This window comes from Canis lupus, chromosome 7 (assembly GCF_003254725.2).
Source record: "Canis lupus dingo isolate Sandy chromosome 7, ASM325472v2, whole genome shotgun sequence".
NCBI classification, from domain to species: Eukaryota; Metazoa; Chordata; class Mammalia; order Carnivora; family Canidae; genus Canis; species Canis lupus.
Genome location: NC_064249.1, coordinates 79,030,027 through 79,042,168, shown reverse-complemented (window position 1 = coordinate 79,042,168; position 12,142 = coordinate 79,030,027).

The following is a 12,142-nucleotide window of genomic DNA, read 5'->3' as shown; positions in this document are numbered from 1 at the left end:
CGCCTTCGCGGCCGGCCAGCATCCCTGTGTGGGACAGCCTGTCCTGGGCATCTTCCTAGCTTGGCTCCTTGGCTTCTAACTGATCCTTTACATATTTCCATTCAAATGCAGACAGGAGAGACATGTGGCCAAGGTTTGTCCCTGGTTGGGCCGAACTGGGCGGTCCAGGCGACCTCATGGGCTGCTGGCCGGCCCACGAAGGGGCTTGGTTTGGGCGAGTGGGCCCAGGAGGTAGGGGTCGGGGCTACAGGGGGACACGTCCTGCCTATTGTCCCAGGCATCTCTAGGAGGGGCTGCCCTCTCCTCTCTCTCATGTCATCGTCCCTCACACACCCCCTGAAACGTACGTTTCCATAACTGTGTTGAGACCTCTTCCTGGGAACCATCCGTGGCTACTCTTCTCCAAGCCCGAAGGCCTCTTTTCAGTTCTTGACGTTTATGTTGCTTCACTTGTATCTATTTAGCTTGGAATAGATGATGTATTCATACAGTTCCCAAAAGCTATGGAGTAAAAAAACCAACCAAACAATTAAAAAACAAAAAAACTCCTCCCCACTCACCCAAATGTTCTTTCCAGAGACAGCTAGTGTTTCCAGTTTCTTCTAGGCCCTTCCAAAAGTAGTCTATGAATGTATAAACGTGTACATATGTATATTCTTGTTTTTTAAAAACAAGTCGGTGGCATTATTACGCAGCCTTCTGTACATTGCTTTCTCACTTCAGCGTGTGTATTGAGGATTGTGTCCTGTCATGTTATCGAGTGCGTCCTCATTCTTTTGTGCAGGTGCATATTATTCCGCGGCAGCTGTGTTTCCCGGGTCCCTGCCGATGGACGTGGCTTATAATGCGTTGCTCTTGCGACAAACTATCCTGTGCGTGTGTGACTCTGCACATGAAAAATGAAGGACAAAATTCTTTTTTTTTTTTTAATTTTATTTACTTATTCATAGAGACACAGAGAGAGAATGAGAGGCAGAGACACAGGCAGAGGGAGAAGCAGGCCCCATGCAGAGAGCCCCACGTGGGACTCAATCCACGGTCTCCAGGATCACGCCCTGGGCCAAAGGCAGCGGTAAACCACTGCGCCACCAGGGCTGCCCTGAAGGACAAAATTCTTGAAGTAGATTGGATAATCCCAAAGTATTGGCAGTTGTGATTGTCTTAGAATGGATTCCCCAGCAAGTGGACTTGAAGCAGAGGTTTGTGCTTAGGTGGCTTATTAGGGGAATGCACTTGGGCTCCTGCCTGGGAGGGAGTGGGGCAGGGGAGGGGGTGAACCATGCTGTCACAGATGCCCCAGGCACTCTTCAGTGAGGCAGTGGGGCCTGGCTTTCGCAGTTACCTGTCTGCCCCCAGCATCTACCACACGTTGGTCACAGGTCGCAGGTCACACTGGGGGAAGGGACAGAGACTTTGGGCAGTCAGTTCTCTTAGGCTGCAAGCACTTTTCAGGAAGGACTCCGCTTTGAATTCTCAGCAGCCCACACCCCCAGCAGCGGGGAGGGTGCATCCCTGCCTCTCCAAGGGCTACCGCTCTGTGGCATTCACTACAGTTGACTTTTGAGCCAGTAGGCAACGTTTGGTTTATTTTTATTTACTTTTTTAAAAAAGATTTTTATTTATTTATTCATGAGAGAGACAGAGAGAGGGAGAGAAGCAGAGACACAGGCAGAGGGAGAAGCAGGCTCCATACGAGGAGCCCGACGTGGGACTCAATCCCGGGACCCCAGGATCACACCCTGGGCCAAAGTCAGGTGCTAAACCGTGGAGCCACCCAGGGATCCCCAACTTTTGTTTTATAAAGTCAATTTACTGCATCTGGGAACAGCATCTGCAGAAGTCTACTTGGCCTCTGCCTGGCAAGGAAGGCTTCATGGAAGAGGTGATTTCTGACTTTGACTTTTTTTAAAAGATCGTATTTATTCATTCTTGAGAGACACACAGAGAGAGGGAAAGACACAGGCAGCGGGAGAAGCAGGGTCCTCGCAGGGAGTCCGATGTGGGACTTGATCCCGGGACCCGGGGATCACTCCTTGAGCTGAAGGCAGATGCTCAACAGCTGAGCCACTCAGGCATCCCTCTGACTTTTGATTTTTAAGGATGAATAGAATAAACATCTTGAGGGGCTTTTCAATATAAACGGGCCTGGGCTCCTCAGGTGAGAAAGATCTGGTTTAACTTTTCATTTTGCAGGTGAGGAGGCCAAGGTGTTAAGCTGATCAAATTAGCAGCAGGGCCATGCTGGATCCTCAGGTCCCTCTCCCCTCTCCATTGTCCCTTTCTCTGCTCCCTCCAAGGCCTCCCCCACCACCTGTGTCTTTCAAACTGTGCTCCTTCCCAGTGAGTTTCGAGAAGGAATAAAACATTCTCAACTAAAATGGAATAACCGCCTTTTCTGAATTTGCAGGAAAAAAATTACATAAATAATATTCTCCATTTCAAGTTTTCTCCCATAACTTAAAAAAAACATAGGTATTATATTCATTTCAGGCATATAGCAAAATGATTTGATATTAGTATGGATTTAAAAAAAATCAGCATAATAAATCTAGTCGGCATCCATTGCCACACAAGATTGTTTTTCTTGTGATAAATAACTTCCAAGTATGCACCATACTATTATCAACTATAGTCACTGTGCTGTACCTCTCCCGTAATTTTTTTCAACTTTGGATTTTTTTGTCATTTTACATCAGCCCTAAGTATTCCTATTTTTTTAAATACATTTTTAAACTTTATTTTGAACAAATTTTTGACTTGCAGAACAGTTGCAACGATAGTGAAGGGAGCTCCTTGTCCCTCACCCAGCTTAACGTTGACATCCTACATCACCCTGTACAACAGTCAAATTAAGGGGTCCGACATGGGCACAATATCCACAGTCTAACTGCAAACCTTATTTGCATTGTACCGTGTAAAAAAAAAACTTTTGTTTTGAACTAGTTTTTGGCTTACCGAAGGGCCGTAATCTCTCAAAGTTTTTGGGCTTCTTACTTACTTGCATGCCTCGAACAGATGAAAGAATACGAAGAAATAACAAAGGAGTAGCCATGGAAAACTCAGGATGGTCGGTGATGCTGAGACCGCTGGTGTTCCATTTGTATTTGTGACCCTGTTTTCACACAGTGCTTGGCAGTGCATGAGTTTCACAAAGCTGACATTTTATTTTTATTTTTTATTTTTTTTAAAAAACTGACATTTTAAAGCCACACCGAGGCGCTTTAAAATGGAAGCCAAGGAAGTGGTCTACGTGAGAGCATAGTCTATGTGATAGAATGAAATATTTTAACAACTGGCGCTCTTTAGCAGAAAGTGTCATGACCTTTAGGTGCTCTGCCATCTGAAAGAGTTTGCACACTACCTAGGCCGTCTACGCAGTTAGAGAAGCAAGACGCCTTGCCAGTGGTGGTTGAGTTTGAGTTCTTGGCTTTCTGGACCAGGCGCTTTCAACTAGTTCCTCCTGAGACCTCTATTACTATTATATCTTGGGATCAATATTATATGACTTCGTTGGAATCATTCCTCCATCCCTACTATTTAGTTCATCTTCCTTGTGCTAATTTAATTAACTTATATTTTCATATTTTAATTATTCCTTTTCTTATGCATGCATAAGAAATGCATAGCAGAAAAAAAAAGAAATGCATAGCAGAAAAAATTCAGGCTGTATAGAAAGGCATAAAACAAGGAGTTAAAGTCTTCCTCCACCCTTTCCAACTAATCTGCACCACTGGTTCTCAAAGGGGGGTGCTGTTTCCTGGGGGCATTTTGGAAAAGCCTAAGAATGTTTGTGATTGTTCCAATGATTAGACGGCATTACTGATGACTGGTATTCTAGGAGGGGGTGAGAATGCTTTTCATCCTGGAAAAAAATAAAAGGAATTTACTGGCATCCAATGCAATGTTTTAATCCTGGAGGATGTTCATGGAAGTGAAAAATACTATTTACAATGATTAAGTCTAGAATATACATGCTGTTCATGGTTTCGTGGGTCATATACTGTCCAACCTGGGGGGGGGGCTATTCACATCACAGAAATCAGAGATTTTGACATTTATTATGCCATTTTTCTGGCAGATGGCAGTGAAGTGTCTTGTACTAACAAAATAAGCATAGCGATTGTTTTTCTGCAAAGTGGAAGTAAAATGTCTTGAGGGAAGGAGTCCTTTTCCTAATGTGCAGCAAGGTGACATTCTGGATTTTTTTTTTAAATTCTTTGAAAATTGAGTAACGGGTTCTTATGCAAAACAAATAATAGGCAACTCAGTCCGAAATTGTCTTTTGACTTTGTTTAAAGTGTTTAGTGTCTTGTTTTTGTTTTTTTTAAAGATTTTATTGTTTAAGTAATCTCTACATCCAACATGGGGCTTGAACATGACAACCCTGAGATCAAGAGTCATGCATTCCACCAATTGAACCAGTCAGGTGCCCCTAAATCTTTTTTTTTTTTTTTAAGATTTAATTAATTTATTTGATAGAGAGGACACAAGCAGGGGGAGCAGCAGAGAAAAAGGGAGGAACCCAAAGTGGGGCTCCATCCCGGGACTCTGGGATTATGATCTGAGCCTAACCAAAGCAGATGCTTAACCAACTGAGCCTGCTAGGCGCCCCCTTAAATGCTTTTTACTGCAGAAAAGTTTTAAAACATTTCTGTGTAGTCCAATTTTCTATGTTTTCCATTTCTCTTCTGTGTTTATCTCCCACTTAAAGATTCTTTCCCTAATATTTTACTTAAAATATTTGAAAGGAGATAGCTTATAGTTTTTTCTATTTTTTCTTCTTTTTTTTTTTTGCATTTTAATCTTTGTCATATTTTGGTATCAGTGTCATTCTGATTTTGTAGAGAGAATTTTGAAGCTTTTATTCTTTATCTGGCTCTGAAAAAGTTTAGTTTCAGATTTATGCATGTGCTTCTTCAACAAGTATTTATTAAGTCCTGTTTTGGTGATACAGCAGTGATTGAAATACCCCCAAATCCCTTTCATCCTGGCAGGGGAAGACGGGCTGTAAACAAATAAGGAGTTAAGATACATCACATGCCAGATGGTGGTGTTAGGGAGGGAACTAAAGCAGAGGAGGAGATAGGGAGTTTTGGGGGGGGCAGGGTGGTCAGGGAAGCTTCATGAAGACATTTGAGCACAGATCTGAAGGCAGCGAGGGAGCTAGCCCTGTCACTATCTGGGGAGTCAGGAGAAGGGACAGCAAAGGTGAAAGCCCCAAGGTGGAACATGGATGGTGTGTGCAGAGAACAATGAGAAAACCAGAATGAGTAGGAGGTCGAGCCAGGTGGAAAGTAGGGTGAATTTTTTCTTTTTTTAAAAGATTTTATTTATTTATTCATGATAGACATAGAGAGATAGAGAGAGGGGGCGGGGCAGAGAGAGAAGCAGGCTCCATGCTAGGAGCCCGATGTGAGACTCGATCCTGGGACTCCAGGACCACGCCCTGGGCCAAAGGCAGGCGCCAAACCACTGAGCCACCCAGGGATCCGGTAGGGTGAATTAATATCAGAGAGGTAGAGGGAGGCCTTGCAGAGCCTGATCCGTTCCTATTGGGACTAATTTTTACTTGAATGAATTGAAATACCCCTGGGGGTATTTCAGGTGGTTTACTTCAGATGACAGGTAGTGGTGGGAACAATGGACATATGAAATGTGGTCAGATTCTGAATGAATACTGAAGGCAAAGTCACCAGGAGCTGTTGAATGTTGCATGGGAGACAAGAAAAAAAAAAGGAAGAAGTCAAATCCAACTACAGTGTTTGGTCTGAGTGACTGAAAGGATTAGTTGGCCATTTATCGAAGTTGGAAAGAAGACTGAAGCAGGAGTAGATGTGGGAGGGAGGTCAGGGATTTGTTTTTGAACATGGTACATTTGAGATGCTTTTTTTTTTTTTTAAAGATTTTATTTATTTATTTATGAGAGACACAGGCAGAGGGAGAAGCAGGCTCCATGCAGGGAGCCCGACCCGGGACTCGATCCTGGATCTCCAGGATCACGCCCTGGGCCAAAGGCAGCGCTAAACCACTGAGCCACCCAGGCTGCCCCGTTTGAGATGCTTTGAAGACATCTCAGGTGATGAGCAACTCTCAAGCTCAGGGAGGAGGTTCAGGCTGGAGACACATCTTTATCTCTGCCATCTATCAATCAATCATATCTATCCATCTATATATCTATACATATTTGAGAATCACATATTGATTGGTTTGAAGGCATGAAAATAGGTGACATTATTAAAGGAATGATTTTTTTTAAAGATTGTATTTATTTATTCATGAGAGACAGAGAGAGAGAGGCAGAGACACAGGCAGAAGGAGAAGCAGGCTCCCTGTGGGGAGCCCGATGCAGGACTTGATCCCGGGACCCTGGGATCATGCCCTGAGCTGAAGGCAGACGCTCCACCACTGAGCTCCCCAGGCGTCCAGAGGGGACCCTGTAAAGGAATTTTACTGTAAAGGGCAGCAGAGAAATCAGGTGAGTCTGGGAACAGGAGGAGAGTCGATAGAGCATTTTTGGTAAGATGGAGCAACTGTAACTCATGTCTGTAGGTTGATGATCCATGGAAATGATCAACAGAGAGGGAGAACCGTTAGGGTGATGTCCTTGTGTGGGTGAGTGGAGATGGCATCTGCTATCCAGGTGGAGGGCAGGGGGGCTTTGACAGCTGCAGAGTGTTCATCCTTAGCCCAGGAAGGGGGTCCAAGGACATGGAGCAGATGGGTGTGATGGTGGAGGTTTGGTCTGTGCTCTTCTGATTGGTTTTATTTTCCCAGTGAAATGGGAAGTCAGATCTTCAGGATGAGGAATGGGGAGGATGGGGGAAGTCTGAGGGGAGAGGAAAAGGTGTGAGAGGCTTGTCTAAGTGAAGGGGTAGGAGGAGGAACTTGTCTAAGGGAACGTGAGTTGACTGCTAGACTGCTTGAGGTTAGTGGCTGTTATTTTAATTTAGGAAAGCTTGGGTTTTGTTTTGTTTTGTCTTCCAGCTGTGATCTGTTATATAGATGTAGGAATAGGTGAAAAACTGGATTTGACATAAGATTTGGTAGTTAAAGGGAATTTATCTGGGGACAAATCGGGCACTTTGGGGGCCTGGATGGATATAAGAGTTGGTCACTACCCACCTTTTCTTATGGTTATTGATCTCTTTAGATAAGTTGGGGTCCATTCTTCATCACATATTTTGCTAGAAGATGGACCTTTTTGCATTAGATCAAAAAAATATTTTTTTGCGCACACCTTCGGACATGCTGGAACATTTAAAGTTCAGTGATCTAGGCTTCCAGGCTATCATCTGAATCATTTTGCATGGTTCTCAGTTGGCCACCAGCCCCCCTGCCTCAGCCTTTCCTGTGCCCTGTTCTGTTGTGCAGAAGTGACAGTAGTAGAGAGAAGGGGTCCCTGGGGGTCCTGCCTGGTGGCTCAGCTGGGAATCTTCCACACAACGTGGGTGCTGTCCTCCCATCCTCTCCGTGGCAGGTGCCTGCTTAGGACCCCAAAGCTCTTTGGTTGGTATCACCGTGGTTATTTAGTTTCTGGATGTGGGGCTTATTGGAGAAGATTACTAAGGGGGATTAAATGGCAGTCTGAGCTTTGTGGGGGGTGCAGGGTGTGAGTGGGGCTCGATACCCTTTCCCGGGCCTCATCCTGATAATGCAGCCCAGCGCTGCAGACGATCTCTCCCCAAATAATGTGCTCAGTGTGCCTGGCTGGTTTCTCAGGTAAATTCCTTTAAACTCTCCAACCTCCTGGTTAAACCCAGTATTTGATCTGCTCCATGCCGTGTAGACGCAGGAGGAAAACAGCCACATGTAAACTGCATGTGTGAATTTGCAGGAACATCTCTTATTAAGAAGAATTACTCAGCTCCCATTAGACGTCTTCTGAGAGGAAGAATTCTAGGTATTGAAGTGTGTGGATCTGCAAAGGAGGGGCAAATACAAGCAAACGAACAAACCCAGACACGCCTACTCAGAGCTAGCTTCTTCAGTGAATAGGAAAGCTGAGGTCATGTCACAAGTGGAGATTTAAACTGAGCCTCACTTAACTTCCTCTGTGGTTATAGTTCCTAACCCAGTACTTTCCAAATAATGTTTCTGGAGAATTCTGAGCCTTAACTAAATTCTTTGTGGGATGAGGTTTCTGTGATCCAATCAATTAAGCAAAAGTGGAATACTCTGTCCCCCTCTTATAGATTCATAATTCACTTTGCTTATGTAATTAATCATTCAACCAATGTTTCAGGAGCTCTTTCTATTTACCAGGCTTTATGCTGGGCTCCAAGAGGAGAAAAATGAACAAAAACAAACCCAGCAGCTGCTTTCCTGGAGCTTATACACTAACAGGGAGATGGACATTAATCAAATAGCCAAACAACATAATATCTAATTAAGGGTACCTGGGGGGTTCAGTTAGTTAACCGTCTGCCTTAAGCTCCGGTCATCATCCCAGGGTCCCGTGATTGAGCCCTTGGTCAGGCTCCCTGCTCGGGGTGGAGAGGTGTCTGCTTCTCCCTCTGCCTCTCCCCCTCCACTCATGCTCTGACTCTCCCTTTCTATATCTCTCTCAAATAAATAAAAAAAAATCTTAAAAAAATAATGTCTAATTATAGACCCAGGTAAATTCTATAAAAGACAGGAATGTGCTTATAGAAAACCTAGACCAGGGGTCAGGGAAAGTTTCTCTGAAGAAGGAACACAAATGGATATCTGAGGTTGGAAAAGAGTCAGCATTAACCAGGTCACAGGCCAAATCCTGACACTTTAGAATGTCCAGTATAAATAGAATATGAGTCACATATGTTATTCAAGTTTCCACATCACAGCAGCCACATTACAAAAAATAAAAATATGAAATTAATTTTAAAGTATACTTTATATAATTCAGCATATCCACAATAGTGTCATTTCAACGTTTAATCAACATAAACGATACGAACGCAGTATTTTATATACTTCTTTGTTGTCAGTCTTTGCAATGCGCTGTGTCTTTTCTATGCACAGCACATCTTTGTCGAGATTGGTCCCATTTCCGGGGTTCAGTAGCCACAGGTAGCTCGTGGGTATTGTACTGGACAGAAGACAGAGGAGCTGCAGATAAGGCCCATGGCCAGGGAGAGTGGAGGGTGGTGTGAGGTGGGATGGTGTCTCCTCCAGGGCAGCCCACGGACAGTGCTGTAGGGCATGTGAAGGAGTTTTCTTTCTTTTCTTTTTTTATTTTTAAGATTTTATTTACTTATTCATGGGAGACACAGGCAGAGGGAGAAGCAGGCTCCCTGCGGGGAGCCCGATGTAGACTCCATCCTGGACCCTAGGATCACACTCTGAGCCCAAGGCAGACACTCAACCGCTGAGCCTCCCAGGTGACCCCATGTGAAGGATCTTGAACTTGAAGCTACTGAAAGGTTAAATCCTATTGAAGTTCCTCAGGAGTTCTGAGACGAGGAAGCCTGCTTTAGCCTGTTTTACTCAGCGTGCCCGTTTTATTCCATGTACCACCCGTTATGTACCACCTCTTACCATCCCGGTCCCACACACTGGGAAGTGCGGCTCCAGCCTTTCCTTTTGGAAGAAATGTGGCTGCCGATTGATAGAAACCTCAGTGGCCGGAGGCCTCAGGCCTTTGCATTTATCAAAGAGAGAGTCAGTTTAACCCCTGGGCGTCAGGCAGAGCTAAGAGGCAGTAAGCAGAGGGCTGCCTTCCCTTGAGGGAAGCTTGGCATTCCCTTGCCAGTCTCCACAGGTGTAAGCCACTCAGGGGGACCCAAGTGCCAGCTGAGAGGCGGGAGCGAAGGCCTTTCTGTCCTTTAAGAGTTTCTCAAGTCCCACTCCCATCCAATAGGTTTTCCTATCAATGATTCCCTTATATTTTTTTCTTCTTTGTACATGAGACATACAGTTTGAGTGAGGTGTGCATTTAATGTTATTTTCCATTTCTTTTTGAGTTTCTTATAGCATTTAGCATCGTGCTGGACACCCGACAGGTGTTGAATAAATATTTGAAGAGGTCAAGTTTGTGTTCTTTTTCTCTTTTGGAACCAATGGTATACCTTTATTCCAGGTTTCCCACTGAGTCTGACCCTCACAGCTCACCATCATCTTTTCTGTCTTTGAACACAGAGAGGACGTAAGAAAAACACTGATCTTGAATTCAGAAACCTCGATTCATGCCCCATCTTTGCCTCTTTACCAGCTCTGTGATCTGGAGCAGGTAGTTAATTTGGGTGAGCTTTGGTTTTGTTATTTGTGAAGCGAGATAGTTCTATTAAATGATCTCTAAGATTTGTTTTATATTTTTAAAGACGATTTTATTTATTTGAGAGAGGGAAAGAGCCTGAGTGTGGGAAGGCTCAGAGGGAGAAGGAGAAGCAGACTCCCCACTGAGCAGGGAGCCCCACTCTGGGCTGAGTCTCAGAACCCGAGATCATGACCTGAGCCGAAGGCAGATGCTCAACCTACTGAGCCACCCAGATGCCCCACTTAAATTTGTTTTAGTTTTTAACACGAACTCTCTGCCGTCCAGTATAGTGGTCACCAGGCTAATGTGATTTGACGCGCATTGTAAGTATAAAATACGCACTGGATTTCAAAACAAGGATGTAAAATATCTCATGAACCATTTTCCATATTGATTACATGTTGAAATACTATTTTAGATATATTGTGTTAGATAAAATACATTATTTAAGTTAATTTCACAGGTTTCTTTTTATCTTTTTGTGTTGCTACTAGAAAATGTAAAATCACATATGTGGCATTATGGACTGAGTTGTGTCCCTTCTTCCAAATTTATATGTTGAAGCCCTACTCCCCACCCACCCCCAGGATGATGAATTTAGAGATGGGGCCCTTGAAAGATAATTAGCTTTAGATGAGGGCAGGAGGTTGAGGCCCTAATGATGGAATGAGCGTCCTTATAAGAAGAGACCAGAGAGCTTGCCCACTCTCTGTCTCTCTTTCTCTCCCTGCCACATGAGGACACAGTGAGAAGACAGCTATCTACAAGCCAAAAAAGAGGGTTCTCATCAGAACCCAACCATGCTGGCTCTCAAGCACAGACTTCTAGCCTCCAGAACTGTGAGAAAATAAATTTCTGTTGTTTGAGCCCTCCACTCTGTGGTATTTTGTTACTGTGAGCCGAGCTGATGAGGACATGTGGCTTGTGTTCCTTTTCTGTTAGACAGCCCTGAATGTCCGGTCGTTCCTACACAGCAATCTGTTGCCACTTCTAACCTTCCAGTTTGTGTTCATGAGAGCAGGGATGGCCTCCTGAACACTCTCTGGGGGTGCCCAGCCCAGCATTTTACCTGTAGTAGTTGCTCAGTTAACGTCTGGCAATTGAGTCATCTTAGATGCAAGCAATAGGATTTCTGGCTCATTTATGCAGAAGAGGAACTCATTAAAATGATACTGGCTGGTAACCTGAATTGCTGCAGGGCACAGGAACCAGGCTTGGGAGAGTATTCAGGCAGGTGGCAGCGCCTGAGTGCCACTGCGGGCTGGCCTCCTGGTGATCCCACTGCCGCCCCAGAGAACCAGAGCTGGCTGCCCCAGCCGCTGCCCCCGTGGTCGTGTGCTTCTGGCCTCACTGCCTTCCAGTTCAGAGTTTGATTTGCTGGATTGAAGTTCTACCTGTAGGGAGGCTGGAAAGGTCTCATAAGAGGGAAATTCATTTATTTCACATAGAATGGTGCCTTTGCATATTAGCAGCCGAAAAGAGTGACCAGAATCCTTTACTAGAGTAGCCCGAGACTTTGACATTTTGACCGTGACACAAACAGAATTTCTGCTGAAAGTCCCCAGACAGGGGCTTCCTCCACACGGGAGGCTCCCCAGGTCTCCTGACAGTTGTCCTGGAAAGTATGAAGCCTGATGAATAGTTGATGTTACACATTACTCTTATGCTGCAAATGTGACTCCTTATGTCCTTTGCCGATTCTTAATTTATATTTTAATAGAGACACAGGAGGGCACTCTAACCAACCAGCAGTAAAACCTAAGCGGTTTCAAAGCCGTGGCAGTCAAAAAAAAAGAGGTAATACCTGACTTATGTCTGGATTGTTTACCAAAGGAGGAGAGCTGGAGGGGAAATGGAAGCAACAACTTTCTGGGGGGCCTTTAGCATCCCATAAAGGGCCCGCGGTTT